The following is a 16,467-nucleotide window of genomic DNA, read 5'->3' on the forward strand; positions in this document are numbered from 1 at the left end:
CCACTTAAGCTAAACCTGAGACAACAGGTGTGGCCATCCCCAGCAACAACACAGAAAGGTAGCTCCTCACTGATTTCGCTACACATTGCTTGTGCTCCAATGTCCTCCTCCAGTTCAGCCCCCACAGGGCTCATGTGGCTATGAGATCTAGGAGCCACATCTCCAGTCCCCTGACCAGCCAGATTTACCAGCATCTGTTCCAGGACATGAAGCAGTGGAATGACATTGTTCATCCTGTAGTCCTGGCAACTGACAAATAACATGGCCTCCTCAAAGGGCGTGAGCAAATGGCAGGTGTCACGCATGAGCTGCCACTGGCTGACATTGAGTTCCTGTGTATGAACATTCCTACCATCAAGATCTGTTCATACTGATAGCAGTTAGGGCTTGGTGTAGGGACTAACTTGGTGTGACCTTTTCCTTAGGTTCCAGGCCTAATACCTTTTCCCTTCTGTGTTCAGTGTGAAGTGTATTTACCACACTGCGCCATGACAGCAAGGAAGTCTGGGAACGAGGGATCACCCACAATGCATGCAGCCAGTCAGCCCATTGATGTCACAGCCCTATAAATAGCCTCAGCCATCTTGGATTCCGACATTTTCCAATGTACTTAGTGCAGGGAGAGATGAGCTAGGGACAGTAGTAGAAAAGACTTTAAAACTTTTACTTTGCTGTATGGAAGTTCAGGGAAAGTTTAGGGAGGAATCATTCCACAGTATTGAAGCAGAACAGGGTTCAGTAGGTGAGTTTACAGCCCAGTTCATTATGGGACATGAGATCAAGAATAGGTTTCCCAGGGCCGGAATAGAAATGTTGGTAGAACTATCGTTGTTAGAGTCACTCCATGTCAGTAGCTAGACGCTTGGGCATTAGTACTCCCGTCTTTCTCTTCCCATGATGTTCAGTAGGCTGACCAACAGGTGTCCATGGAATGAGAACAGGCAATGCAGGCAGATATGTTAAGTCCTTCGCCAAATTCCAGACCGGAATGTCCAGGGTAGAGATCTCTAACACATCATACACTGTAGACATGTCCGCTGGGGCCCGCACAACAAGCTTGCGGCCCGGTGTATTGATGAGTAGGGTACAGCCATCTGTATGCTATATTCTTTCCTTAATATATCCAGCAGCAGTTTCAACATTTTGTGCTTTTGCAGGGTTATGGGTGATAGATTTTGAAAAAGAAAAAGCGATTTGTTACTTGGCTTGAAAGCTGGATAGATGGCATATTACATCTCTTGGCGGGTCCCTTTGTTTCGGGGGCGATCGTAATGCTCTATGCACTTTGTCCACAGTTAAATCCACCTCTGAGTCAGGGCCTAATAGCATGGTAAACAGTTCCCTAACTGACTGGCACATGTTAGGACATGGACCGTGACACTTGCTCCATGTCCTAACATGTGCAGCAACCATTTTATGCGATTCGTTACCACGAAGCGTGAGGAAATTCGGATTCGGTGAGAATCTAATTTTTTCATGAAATTCTGATCGAATTCCACTTCATCAACTTCGATTCGCTCATCTCTAGTGACAAACATGCAAGATATACTATAATGTGACCAAAACATGCAAAAGAGAGTAACACATACTGATTCATATGTGCACATACGGTATACAGACAAAAATACAAATGTACACATGTATGTACAAAAAGCACACATACATGAACAAAGACATGCCTCTACATTAGCAAAAGGCAAACAAAAATGCACACACACAGAAAGCCTGCAAATATGTAGATACACACACACACCAAAATCCTCCCTGCTCACTTAGTGTCCAATACATGTACCCCAACACCAGCACTATTGTATAATACAGTGTATTACACCACTGCCCATGTCATGTATAGTTTGCTTACTGATAGTTGAGGTTTGGATGAGGCTGCTGGTGACATTCTCCTCAGGGTCACTGACTACCGTGCTGGGCTCCTGTCTATCTCTCTGCACAGGTCTGGTCTACAGTTCAGCAGACCAATCAGAACTTCTATGTCCTGTGGGAAAAGTGCTGATTGGCTAAGCAGCTTTCAGAAACTGAACTGCACAGTACAGCAGATCAGTAACTGACAGGCTGCTCCTCCAATCAGCACTTTTCCTTCACAAGATAGGAAATGCAAGCAGTAGGCCATTCTTGCTCATGGGCCCCATATCAGTGGCATGGTCTGCCTCTTTTGGAGGTATGTCACTGTGCTCAGGTCCTCCTGTTATTTAACAACTGCATTATCAGAGTGTTTACCCTACCACTAGTGTTGAGCGAGCATGCTTGGCCGAATACCATATCTGCTCGAACATCGCTATGCCCGGCACATGGCAGTACTCGGCCGAGAACCGCATGTGCTTGAGCGCAATGCTTGAGTCATCTCCCAACATGTTTTGCGGCTGCCAAGCAGCCAATAAACATGCAGGTAAGTACTGCCCTTACTGTAATGCCAGTAGCCATGTTGGGTAATAGCATTACAGTGATTGGCTGTCCGGAACGCGTCATCGGGTGCTATATAGCACCCGATGACACGTGTTCGGCTCATTCAAAGTCAGGGAGAGCTGAGCATAGGAAGGGACAGACAGTGTAGGGAGTGTAATTGTATATTATTTCTGTACAAAAACTTTTCAGAAATCCAAAAGTCCTTATAAAGACTATTGTGTGTGACAGCAGCAATATATATTTTTAATACCGTGTAATAGGCCGCTGCGGACAGTTAAATTATTCGCGCCACATCTCTTTGGTAAATTGTGTGCATCCCTAATATATCAGTGACATCCAGAGCACTTTTTCAATAGATGGTATCCGCTGTGGACAGTTAAATTATCCGCGCCACATCTCCTGTTTAAAGTGTGCGCATCCCTAAAATATCAGTGACATCCAGTGCACTTTTTCCATAGACGGTGTCCGCTGTGGACAGTTATTATCCGCGCCACATCTCGTGTTTAAAGTGTGCGCAACCCTAAAATATCAGTGACATCCAGTGCACTTTTTCCGCAGAAGGTGTCCCCTGCAGACAGTTAAATTATTAAAATTTTTCAATAGACTGCGTCCTCTCCTGACAGTGACCTGACCAGGCCCACATCTGCTGTGTAACGTGTGCGCTTCAATAAATTTTCTGTGACATAAAATAAAAATTTTCAATAGATGGTGTCCTCTTCTGACAGTGAACTGACCAGGCCCACATCTGCTCTGTAACTTGTGCGCTTTTAAAAAATTTCTGTGACATAAAATTATATTTTTCAATAGACAGTGTCCTCTTCTGACAGTGACCTGACCAGGCCCACATCTGCTGTGTAACGTGTGCGCTTCACAATTTTTTCTGTGACATAAAATTTTGTTTTTCAATAGACGGTGTCCTCTTCTGACAGTGACCTGACCAGGCCCACATCTTCTGTGTAACATGTGCACTACTAACATTTTTCCGTGACATAAAATTTTATTTTTCAATAGACGGTGTCCTCTTCTGACAGTTGGGAGTGGGTAATTTGCGCGCCCCCCGCTTGCCTTCTTTGGATGTGGTAGCCGTTTCTCAGGCTCCCTCTCCGTAATCGAACACTAATTCCACGTTACCCGTGGTCACCATGTTAGGCGCATAAAAGAACATCAAAAGTTCTAATGACAGCATGATCAGTACCACGGGGCACAGGCTGATTATGTTAGTTATCAAAACATATAAAGTTGAGCGACAGTAGGCAACTAGTTAACATGCTGCCTGCACACTGCATTGCATTTCAATGTAACAGGTTCTCTTTAAACTTTTTTTTTATATTTCCTTAACCAGATGCACTATCTCTCCTCTCAAAAGGGCATACTAGGGCTAAACTGCACTAATGCTCTTGAGACTGACTGAACTTAAATCAACAGAGTCATACTACCAGATGACTGTCATAAATCAAGTCATATTTATATACAGTAACATAACTGCATGGTTTAACAAGCAGGGCAGACTTTTAACGAAAGACTTAAAAAAAAAAAAAAGCTGGAGTGAAAAGGGCAAACACCTACTTCATTATGATAGTCCATGTGCAGTAGTATTGTATGTGTATTAAGTGGTGATGATCACAGGCTTCTTAAAGGGATTCTATACAGGTGGCGGAGATTGGCAGCAGAGCGAGACACACATGGCGCTGTGAGCTCTGCTAGGGACTGAGTGGAAACAGGAGCACTTCAAAACCAGCTAAAGATGGACAAGACCAGAAGGGATACCCCTGGGGCTGGGCCTTGACTGGACCAAATCCGGTCGAGTCAAGAAGATATGGACAAGTTCATCCGAAAACAGAACATGCCTGCTGGGAAGCAGGGACCCAAGATGGCTGTCTGCAGAATCAGACAGGGAGAGCAAACATGAGAAGGACCAGGCACAAGATGATCTACCAGTTTCCAGCAGATTTAATGAGATAACTCTTGTCTGAAACTATACCACCTTTGCGCAAAGACCTACTTGATATTCAAAGAGAACTGAGGCAGGTAAAGGAGTGGGTAAAAACATTGGAGGGCCAGTAAGATGCCATAGTAAGCTTTAACACGGCAGTTTCACACAATTTTGATAGAAAACAGACCCACATTAATTTGGTATACAATTTGGTCGAAGGCCAGGACAATCGTGGCTGCCGAAATAAGCGGCGGTTGAAAGGCACCCCAGAATCCATCTTGGCAGACTCCCTGCGCCAGTCAGTTAGGGAACTGTTTACCATGCTATTAGGCCCTGACTCAGAGGTGGATTTAACTATGGACAAAGTGCATAGAGCATTACGACCGCCCCCGAAACAAAGGGACCCGCCAAGAGATGTAATATGCTGTCTATCCAGCTTTCAAGCCAAGTAACAAATCGCTTTTTCTTTTTCAAGATCTATCACCCATAACCCTGCAAAAGCACAGAATGTTGAAACTGCTGCTGGATATATTAAGGAAAGAATATAGCATACAGATGGCTGTACCCTACTCATCAATACACCGGGCCGCAAGCTTGTTGTGCGGGCCCCAGCGGACATGTCTACAGTGTATGATGTGTTAGAGATCTCTACCCTGGACATTCCGGTCTGGAATTTGGCGAAGGACTTAACATATCTGCCTGCATTGCCTGTTCTCATTCCATGGACACCTGTTGGTCGGCCTACTGAACAGCATGGGAAGAGAAAGACGGGAGTTCTAATGCCCAAGCGTCTAGCTACTGACATGGAGTGACTCTAACAACTATAGTTCTACCAACATTTCTATTCTGGCCCTGGGAAACCTATTCTTGATCTCATGTCCCATAATGAACTGGGTCCCTGAAGAACCAGAGCTAAGTAGTTTTACTGACCTTCAGCTACCTAGATCCTACTGTTGGTTCTCATTTTGTTATTTTCTATAATTTTTTTTCCCTTCTACTTAGCTCTACTATTAGTAAGATGGATATATTGTGACCAAAGGATCTTTCTTAGGGACCCTCATGTGCACACCCATCTTTTGTGTATATTTGCTCGTCGTCCATGCTTTGAACCCTGGATATGGTCCTTTCTACCTCCCTCCCCTCCATAACATGGTTGTTACATTACTTAACAGTAGAACAATGACCTCACAAAAAGCTCTTCCACAGAGCATGTCAGGCTCTTGTTCTACAATGGTTTTTGTTTTCTTTCCTTTTCCAACTTCCCCAATCTTTCCCTCCTCCCATCGCAAAGGACAGCAAGAGAGTGGAGTATAGATATTGAGGCCGAAGAGTTCCTGAGTTCCACATTATCATGGTTGCCTTAAAGATATGTACGTTTAACGTCTGGGGGTTGAATGCGGCCCAAATATAGTCAGATATGCCAGTTCCTAAAAAAACTGAAAGTGAGCACAGCTTTCCTACAGGAAACTCACTTTAGAAAAGGACACATCCTGCGCCTGTTACACACAGCATATAATCAGTGGTTTAAGTGTGTCTTCATTGGGTGCTTCTAAGGGAGTCTTAATAGCTGTTTACAAAACCACCCCATTGGTGGTGCATTCAACTCTTATGGACAATGAAGGACGCTATATATATTTATTAAGGGGCCTATAGGCACGTAACGTATTACATTAGGTAACTTATACTCCCAATGTAGCTCAAGTGTTCTGGTTGGAACGCTGTCGCTGTTCCAGTCGTTCGCAGAGGGAGTAGTGATATTAGGTGGGGACATCAATGTAGCCCTCAAACAGTCCTTGGACACATTGCTCCTCTACTCTATCTCAAGTCGAATTTCGAAAGATTAGGAGGACATATCTAGCAAACACAGGCCTTGATGTTTGGAGAACACTTCATCCAACCTCTAGGGACTACACATTTTATTCAGTAGCCCATAGATCATATCAGAGGTTGGATTACTTGTTTATCCCTCAACAGATGTTGATAAAATGTTCTCAGACTTCAATAGGCAACATACTATTTAATGACCACTCCCCAGTGTTTCTGACGTTTTATGTGGCGTCCCTTCCCAGACCCCATTTAACTTGGAGACTGGATGAGACGTTACTGAGCAATCCAGAGCATCCTAAGGTAATACGTGACTTGGAAGTATATTTTCTTTATAACTAGACTGGTTCTATGTCTCCACGTCTGGTCTGGAAGGCACATAAAGCCATTTTCTGAGGCCACTTCATTTCTGAAAAGAAGAAAAAATCCGGCACTATGGATGCTTGGCAGTGGAAATCTTCTGTTTATTGTAGCAACATAAATCCATGTACAGACAATGCAGACACAAGCGGTACTCTGTTGACAAATTTTATTTTTCAATAGACGGTGTCCTCTTCTGACAGTGACCTGACCAGGCCCACATCTTCTGTGTAACATGTGCATTACTAACATTTTTCCGTGACATAAAATTTTATATTTCAATAGACGGTGTCCTCTTCTGACAGTTGGGAGTGGGTAATTTGCGCGCCCCCCGCTTGCCTTCCTTGGATGTGGTAGCCGTTTCTCAGGCTCCCTCTCCGTAATCGAACACTGATTCCACGTTACCCGTGGTCACCATGTTAGGCGCATAAAAGAACATCGAAAGTTGATAGGGCAGACATCCAAATGGATCATCGACGTCACAGGGACACGCGATCACGCAGAAGTTATGTAGAGTCAACAAAGCGGCAGCAGGCCCTCGCTCATGTTTGCGATGGTCAGCTCACCTGCTGGCCCGCAACCATAATTTTTTCAATGGTCAGCTAAGCAGCAGGCACTCTCTCATAAGAGTCTGGTCAACACAATCTTTAGCCGAGGGTCACGTAACTAATTAGCACGGAGGAGTCTCGTTGGTTATCGGAATTAACCAGACAAATCGATCCACCAACTCAGAATGGCCATGCACCACCACCCACAGAATCGAGAAAGAGCCATCAATCTGTCAATCCTTTCCGTGTCCAGGCCAGGTGAGGTTTGCCGTGTTGAGTCAAAGCCACAGGCTCCACTCCTGGTGGTGCCCTTCCATCAATTAGTTTAAGTTTCAACTTTGCAACCATACTACCCCCAGAACCCAAAGACTTTGGTTTCCCGGAAGCTGCTCGGCGGGTCATGGGAATAACGCCGCCAGATCGTCTTCGAACCTCCGACTTTCGCTGTTGATTAATGAAAACATTCTTGGCAAATGCTATCGTTGTGGTTCATCTTGCGCCAGTTCACGAATTTGACCTCTAGTGGCACAATACAGATGCCACCGGCCGGCCCTCTTAATCATGGCCCGAGTTCTGAAAATCAACAAAGTTTTTGGCTGAACTTGCACTTTATATACAAGTAAATATACAGGAAATAATGTTTTCTAACAATTTTTCATCTAAAATCGATTTCATCTTCGGTTTTCTGCGTATTATTGTCAGTCTGTAAAAGTGGCGTACTAATTGGACAACATCGTTCCCAGCAGCGACCTGGGAGTCCAAGATGCATCCAGACATCTTCCCCATGTTGTTCCCGAACCATTTTGGTGGTATTTCCATCAATTTCTGACATTTTCCTATGAACCAGGCACCCTCCCCTCTTCAGAGCCGGGGGTACCTGGTTTAATGCTCGGGTTCTCCCATTGACTTCGATTATACTCGGGTGCTCGGTCGACAACACGAACATTCCGATGTGTTCGGCCCGAGCCCCCGAGCACTACGGTGCTCGATCAACTCTACCTACCACCCTTCCTTACCAGGCCAATTTTTCTATTTTCCAATTAACCCTATCTACTGTAACTACAAATAAGTACCTGTGGGTCCACCATGTTGTTTCAGTCAGACATCTCCTATTTCTATCTTGTATTTCTACCTCAAAGTTCAGCCAAGAGTTAAAGTGAAGAAACAGCTTGGTTATTAGTGAATAATTCTGATGTGCTGTGATTTTGTTAGAAAGGTGTTTGATTAAAACATATGTTTTCTGATTAGGACTAGACATGAGATCATGGAGTCTTAGTGACAGATTTATGTACTTTACTGGTTCTTCTCAATAGCTGGTTATTGTATAGTTGCCGATTTCTTTATTTGATGATGACAAAACACTTTTAATGACAATGAGATCAGAGGAAGATTTATCACAGGTTAAAATAATTAGATACATTATTCGTGCTCATATGTGATAGAAAACTTTTTGCCAATTAACTATCATAAAGAGATGTAAGTCTTTCTTATGCATATTGGTGTTTGGAAGTAGTCAGATAACAAGAACTTTTAACCAATTAAGAATTGTGAAGTGTACAGGAGGTGTGACTTTTCTTATGTATGGTAATGTTTTGACATCACCATGTGAATGCATATTACTGTATCAATGATGTATTAGAATGTGGCAAACTTGAACTATACTAATTATCTCACATTTGTTTTCTGAGGTCAGAGGACCATTGTCATCACCACCTTACCATAGTCTACCTCATTGTCATGTTATCATTTCATTTCAAGTATAAACAATATAAAAACCATTACCTTTGTTTTACTGTGAAAATGGATGCTACTTGTGTAATTTACGTTTCTACTGGCTGAGCAAAACTTCAAACCATGCTGCCAGAACAAATGTTGTACAGTGCCAAAACATTTGGAACTCCTTCAAAGTGACTATTCTTTTATGTTGGCATCTTAAAGCACTCATATTATTTTTTTTTTTATATAAATGAAAAAATGTGTATATCTTACGCCCCTACCCCAACCCAATTTTTTAAAATTAGATATAGCTATTATTTATGAAAGAATAAGGAAAACATGTGTACGTTTGTATATTTTATATACACAAAGTCTGTTATATTTACTATTGCTAAAACTATAATTTTATTTTATTTTTTATGAAAGAAAAAGGGGGAAAATGTGTGTGTGTGCGTAGTCTACTATACTATTGGTAAAACTAATAACTATAGTTATAAGTTTTTGTTATGTTTTAATTTATTTTTTATTTTATATGCTGGCTCTCAATACTTTTCTCCACAGAGGATTGTTGTATCGTGTAACAATGATCAGATGTTCAGAGACCACTTCAGCTGGTCTCCAGGATTTTTATTGTTATGGCAGCTATCTAATGACAGCATAATCTGTACCACGGGGCACAGGCTGATTACGTTACAGTTATCAAAACATATAAAGCTGTGCGACAGTAGGCAACTAGTTAACATGCTACCTGCACACTGCATTGCATTTCAATGTAACAGGTTCTCCTTTAAACTTTTATTTATTTATTTCCTTAACCAGATGCACTATCTCTCCTCTCAAAAGGGCATACTAAGGCTAAACTGCACTAATGCTCGAGATTGACTAAACTTAAATCACCAGAGTCATACTACCAGATGACTGTCATAAATCAAGTCATATTTATATACAGTAACATAACTGCATGGTTTAACAAGTGGGGCAGGCTTTTAACGAAAGACAAAAAAAAAAGCTGGAGTGAAAAGGGCAAACACCTACTTCATTATGATAGTCCATGTGCAGTAGTATTGTATGTGTATTAAGTGGTGATGATCACAGGCCTATTAAAGGGATTCTATACAGGTGGCGGAGATTGGCAGCAGAGCGAGACACACATGGCGCTGTGAGCTCTGCTAGGGACTGAGTGGAAACAGGAGCACTTCAAAACCAGCTAAAGATGGGCAAGACCAGAAGGGATACCCTGGGGCTGGGGCTGGGCCTTGACTGGACCAAATCCGGTCGAGTCAAGAAGATATGGACAAGTTCATCCGAAAACAGAACATGCCTGCTGGGAAGCAGGGACCCAAGATGGCTGTCTGCAGAATCAGACAGGGAGAGAAAACATGAGAAGGACCAGGCACAAGATGATCTACCAGTTTCCAGTGGATTTAATGAGATAACTCTTGTCTGAAACTATACCACCTTTGCGCAAAAACCTACTCGATATCCAAAGAGAACTGAGGCAGGTAAAGGAGTGGGTAAAAACATTGGAGGGCCAGTAAGATGCCATAGTAACCTTTAACATGGCAGTTTCACACAATTTTGATAGAGAACAAACCCACATTAATTTGGTATACAATTTGGTCGAAGGCCAGGACAATCGCGGCTGCCGAAATAAGCTGCGGTTTAAAGGTACCCCAGAATCCATCTTGGCAGACTCCCTGCGCCAGTCGGTTAGGGAATTGTTTACCATGCTATTAGGCCCTGACTCAGAGGTGGATTTAACTATGGACAAAGTGCATAGAGCATTACGACCGCCCCCGAAACAAAGGGACCTGCCAAGAGATGTAATATGCCGTCTATCCAGCTTTCAAGCCAAGTAACAAATCGCTTCAATACCCTACTCATCAATACACCGGGCCGCAAGCTTGTTGTGCGGGCCCCAGCGGACATGTCTACAGTGTATGATGTGTTAGAGATCTCTACCCTGGACATTCCGGTCTGGAATTTGGCGAAGGACTTAACATATCTGCCTGCATTGCCTGTTCTCATTCCATGGACACCTGTTGGTCGGCCTACTGAACAGCATGGGAAGAGAAAGACGGGAGTACTAATGCCCAAGCGTCTAGCTACTGACATGGAGTGACTCTAACAACTATAGTTCTTCCAACATTTCTATTCCGGCCCTGGGAAACCTATTCTTGATCTCATGTCCCATAATGAACTGGGTCCCTGAAGAACCAGAGCTAAGTAGTTTTAATGACCTTCAGCTACCTAGATCCTACTGTTGGTTCTCATTTTGTTATTTTCTATAATTTTTTTTTCTTCTACTTAGTAAGATGGATATATTGCGACCAAAGGAGCTTTCTTAGGGACCCTCATGTGCACACCCATCTTTTGTATATTTGCTCGTTGTCCATGCTTTGAACCCTGGATATGGTCCTTTCTACCTCCCTCCCCTCCATAACATGGTTGTTACATTACTTAACAGTAGAACAATGACCTCACAAACAGCTCTTCCACAGAGCATGTCAGGATCTTGTTCTACAATGGTTTTTGTTTTCTTTCCTTTTCCAACTTCCCCAATCTTTCCCTCCTCCCATCGCAAAGGACAGCAAGAGAGTGGAGTATAGATATTGAGGCCGAAGAGTTCCTGAGTTTCGCATTATCATGGTTACCTTAAATATATGTACGTTTAACGTCTGGGGGTTGAATGCGGCCCAAATATAGTCAGATATGCCAGTTCCTAAAATAATTGAAAGTGAGCACAGCTTTCCTACAGGAAACTCACTTTAGAAAAGGACACATCCTGCACCTGTTACACACAGCATATAATCAGTGGTTTAATGGTGTGTCTTCATTGGGTGCTGCTAAGGGAGTGTTAATAGCTGTTTACAAAACCACCCCATTGGTGGTGCATTCAACTATTATGGACAATGAAGGACGCTAAATATTTATTAAGGGGCCTATAGGCACGTATTACATTAGGTAACTTATACTCCCAATGTAGCTCAAGTGTTCTGGTTGGAACGCTGTCGCTGTTCCAGTCGTTCGCAGAGGGAGTAGTGATATTAGGTGGGGACATCAATGTAGCCCTCAACCAGTCCTTGGACACATCAGCGTGCTCCTCTACTCTATCTCAAGTGGAATTTCGAAAGATTAGGAGGACATATCTAGCAAACACAGGCCTTGATGTTTGGAGAACGTTTCATCCAACCTCTAGGAACTACACATTTTATTCAGTAGCCCATAGATCATATCAGAGGTTGGATTACTTGTTTATCCCTCAACAGATGTTGATAAAATGTTCTCAGACTTCAATAGGCAACATACTATTTAATGACCACTCCCCAGTGTTTCTGACGTTTTATGTGGCGTCCCTTCCCAGGCCCCATTTTACTTGGAGACTGGATGAGACGTTACTGAGCAATCCAGAGCATCCTAAGATAATACGTGACTTGGAAGTATATTTTCTTTATAACTAGACTGATTCTATGTCTCCACGTCTGGTCTGGAAGGCACATAAAGCCATTTTCCGAGGCCACTTCATTTCTGAAAAGAAGAAAAAATCCGGCACTATGGATGCTTGGCAGTGGAAATCTTCCGTTTATTGTAGCAACATAAATCCATGTACAGACAATGCAGACACAAGCGGTACTCTGTTGACAGATTTCCACTACCAAGCATCCATAGTGCCATATTTTTTCTTCTTTTCACTATGTCTTGGATCCCCTGGTCCTTCCGTGCATGAGGAGTATTCATGCACAAGGTGAGCTGGAATTGTAACTTAATTTATATATGCCACTTCATTTCTCTCTGCTCCCATCTCAGGAAAAAAAGGGAAGCCACAGTGTCAATGCTTCACAAGAGACATCTCTCCCCTGAGGTGTTGGAGATCTGAGCTGAAAAATCTATTAAATACGCGCACTGCTAAGGTATATTTATCTGCTTAGTATAGATATTATGCTCATGGGGATAAAGCCTCAAAATGTATGATGGTCAGATTGAAAAAGAGTAAATCGCCCTCCCAATATCCATTCTATTAAAAATGCTTCTTCCCAGACATTACTGTCAACTGAGCATATTGAAACTCGTTTCAGTGAGTACTACCACTTGTTATATAACCTAAGAGATCACATGGGTCCATGGGAAACTGCAAAAAGGAGGGAGGAAATAGAGGACTGGTTATCTCGGATACACTTACCTTCTCTCTTCTGCACACGCTGCGCCCCTCACACAGCCTTTCTCTATACAAGGACTAGAAAAGGCACTTAGATCAACTCCCCCTCATAAATGCCTGACCAGACGGTCTACCTCTATATATTATAGTACCTTCTCCTTTTTATTACCAAAACTGTTGACAGTTTGCAATGAGGCATTAAACAATAAGAAACTGCCACCCCGAATGTTATCGGCATTGATCACTACATTATATTACCGAAAGAGGGGAAAAATCCTGCATCCTGTACCAGCTACAGTCACATTTCCTTACTAAATGCTGACCTGAAGCTCTATGCCAAGAGGCTGGCGATGAGACTTCAAAGTCTTCTACCGCAGCTTATCCATACAGAACAGGTGGTCTTTGTGGTTGGAAGGGAGGGAAGGATGAATACTGCCCGACTAGTGGGTCTTATACATCATGCCAGGAAACACTCTATACCATTAGTCTTTCTCTATACAGATATCGAGAAGGCATTTGGTTGTATAGATTAGATGTTTATGACACAGGCCTTGCTTAAATTTGGCTTACCTTCACAGTTTGTGCAATCCATTATGGCTATGTATGAAGCCCCTACTACACAAGTGATAGTGAATGGAACTCTATCCCCAACTTTCTCCATAAGAAATAAAACGCGACAGGGCTGTCCCTTATGCCCCTTATTAATTATTATGGCGGTGGAATGCTTTTTTCAGGCGTTAATCCAGGATTAGGGATGAGTGAATTGACTTTGGATTAAACATCCAAAGTCGATTCACGTTAAACTTCATTCTAATACTGTACGGAGCAGGAGCTCCGTACAGTATTAGAAAGTATTTGCTCCGAAGAGTGCTACCTTGGAACCGAACCCAAGTTCGGGAAATGTTTTTTTACAGTACAAAGTAATTTATGAAGTTAATGCGCGATAACTTCGGAACATCGGAGCTCCTGCTCTGTACAGTATTAGAATGAAGTTTTATGTGAATCGACTTTGGATGTTTAATCCGAAGTCGATTCTCTCATCCCTAGCCAGGATGATAGGACTGAGGGTCTATGTTTGTGAGGAACTTACCACCTAGCAGTGTTTGCTGATGACCTTTTGATCATCATTACAAATCTTGAAGAAGCTTTCCCAGAGATTTAAGCACTATTCCAAAAATTTGGGGATATGTCGAACTTCCTGATTAACCCTACCAAATTGCAGTTATTGGACATCACACTGGACCAGCAAACATAAAAACTGTTGAAAATTCATACTCCATACCAATGGTCCCCTACATACCTAAAATTCCTGGGAGCGAGTATTACTTCAGACCCTGCAAATTTCATTCACTTCCTGGTTTGGGAGACGTACGCTAATTAAATCTATTCTGGTGCCTAAGATATTGTATTATATGCAAGCCCTGCCCATTCCTCTGCCAAGAGCTTTCTTTACATAACTGAAAAACTTATTTTCTAAATTCCTGTAGTGCAGGAATGCTCAACCTGTGGTCCTCCCGCTGTTCTAAAACTACAAATCCTATCATGCCCTGCTGTAGGCTGTCCAAGCATGCTGGCAGTTGTACTTTTGCAACATCTGGACGGCCGCAGGTTGGGCATCCCTAATGTAGTGTAAAGCTCGTCTATGGTTACCACACTCAACCCTTATCCAATCGAACAGATCAGGAGGCCTCGTCCTCCCAGAACTGGTGCTCTATTACAAGGCGATACATGGGATGAGATGTCTAGAATGGCTTAGACCCACGGAAGGGAGATTAGATAACTTCTCTTAAGAGCTTATTTGTTCTCTCCTTTGAGAGATATGGCTCACTACACTATCAAGATCTAGCATGCCAACCGTTCTAGAGTACTGCTCTCATTTACTAAAATGTATCCTGTGCTGAAGGTCAAAATACTGCTGCCCTCAAAAGTTTGCATGTTGGGTCTCCTGAGGACTTTATTCACACATCTACCTGCTGCTGCCAGGAATCTTAATAGCCTCTAAATGGAAGTCCATTGTGCCCCAGCATATTCAAAGTGGCTGGTAAAATGTGACAGTATTTACAGTATGGAGCAAGTCGCTGGATGGGAATCACGGAGAACACGGTGGTTCCATGCGGTGTGGACACCCTGGAAGGAATTTTTTTTGCCTATAATCCCTTTAGCTTAACGAAGACACAGCAAAGCATATTGTTTACAGCTTATCTCTGGAAGCGATCCAGTTACCTCTTAATGGCCCTCCTCTCTTACCCCCCACCCCTTTTTTCTCCCCTTCTCCTATTTTTCTAGTTGGTATTCATCTTATTCCTTGATCTTTTTGTTTCTTTACAATGTCATTGTTATGCAGAGATAATTGAGTGAGGAAACCTTTATTTGGAACTCTACAAGATGTTATAACTTGCCACACTCGATGTAACAGTACAATGCATGTACCTTATTGATACACTGATTTTTTACGATGCAATATGTAATATTATGTATTTTGCATTTCTCGAAATAAACTGTTTAACCCCTTCAGGACTCTGGGATTTTCCATTTTTGCATTTTCGTTTTTCACTCCTCGCCTTCCCATAATCCTAACTTTTTTTTTTTTCCATTCACATAGCCTTATGAAGGCTTATTTTTTTTGCGGGACAGGTTGTACTTTCTAATGGCACCATTTACGGTTGCATACCATGTAGTAGGGAGCGGGAAAAAATTCCAAATGGGGTAGAATTGGGAAAAAAAGATAAAGGTTCTTATTTTTATTTTTTTACACAGTACATTATCTGGTAAAATTGACCTGTTATCTTCATTCTCCAGGTCAGTACCGTTCCAAATATACCACACTTGAATAATGTTTCTTGTGTTTTAATACTGAAAAAACCCATAACCATATTCTGACCCCTATAACGTTTTTGTGGATATGTGTACGGGGTTGTGTGAGGGCTCATTTTTTACAGGACGATCTGTTCTTTTCAGTGATGCCAATTTTAAGTGTGTGCGGCTTTTTGATCACTTTTTATAAAAAAAATGATTGGGTAGTGGAAGTGACAAAAAATGGCAAATTGGCTGTTTTTATTTTTTTCCATCTACGCAATTTGCCGTATGCCATTAATATTGTTATATTTTAATAGTATGGGCATTTTCGTACGCAGCGATGCCCATGATGTTCATTTTTTTTATTGGTTAAGTATTTTTATTTTAAGGAAAGGGGGTGAAAATAACTGGCAATCATTCGGTTGCCTATAGTATTCAGTGATGGATAAATAGCCATCATTGAAGACTTCAATTGCACTATATCAATACAAGGCTGCCACCTAGAGGCCTGTATTGATATATACATCTAATTGACTTGGAAGCTGGTCAATTAGATCGTAGTAACAGGTCTCCCAATCTCAGTCGGGGAACGCTGTTACGGGACCGGTAGCGTGCGACTTCCGGTTCCGGTCTGCCCAGATGCCGTGGTCACATTTGACCACGGCATCTGAAAGGTAAGATGTATGCAATCAGCCTTATGGTTGATCGCATAC

Source organism: Bufo gargarizans, chromosome 5 (genome assembly GCF_014858855.1).
Source record: "Bufo gargarizans isolate SCDJY-AF-19 chromosome 5, ASM1485885v1, whole genome shotgun sequence".
Lineage (NCBI taxonomy): Eukaryota > Metazoa > Chordata > Amphibia > Anura > Bufonidae > Bufo > Bufo gargarizans.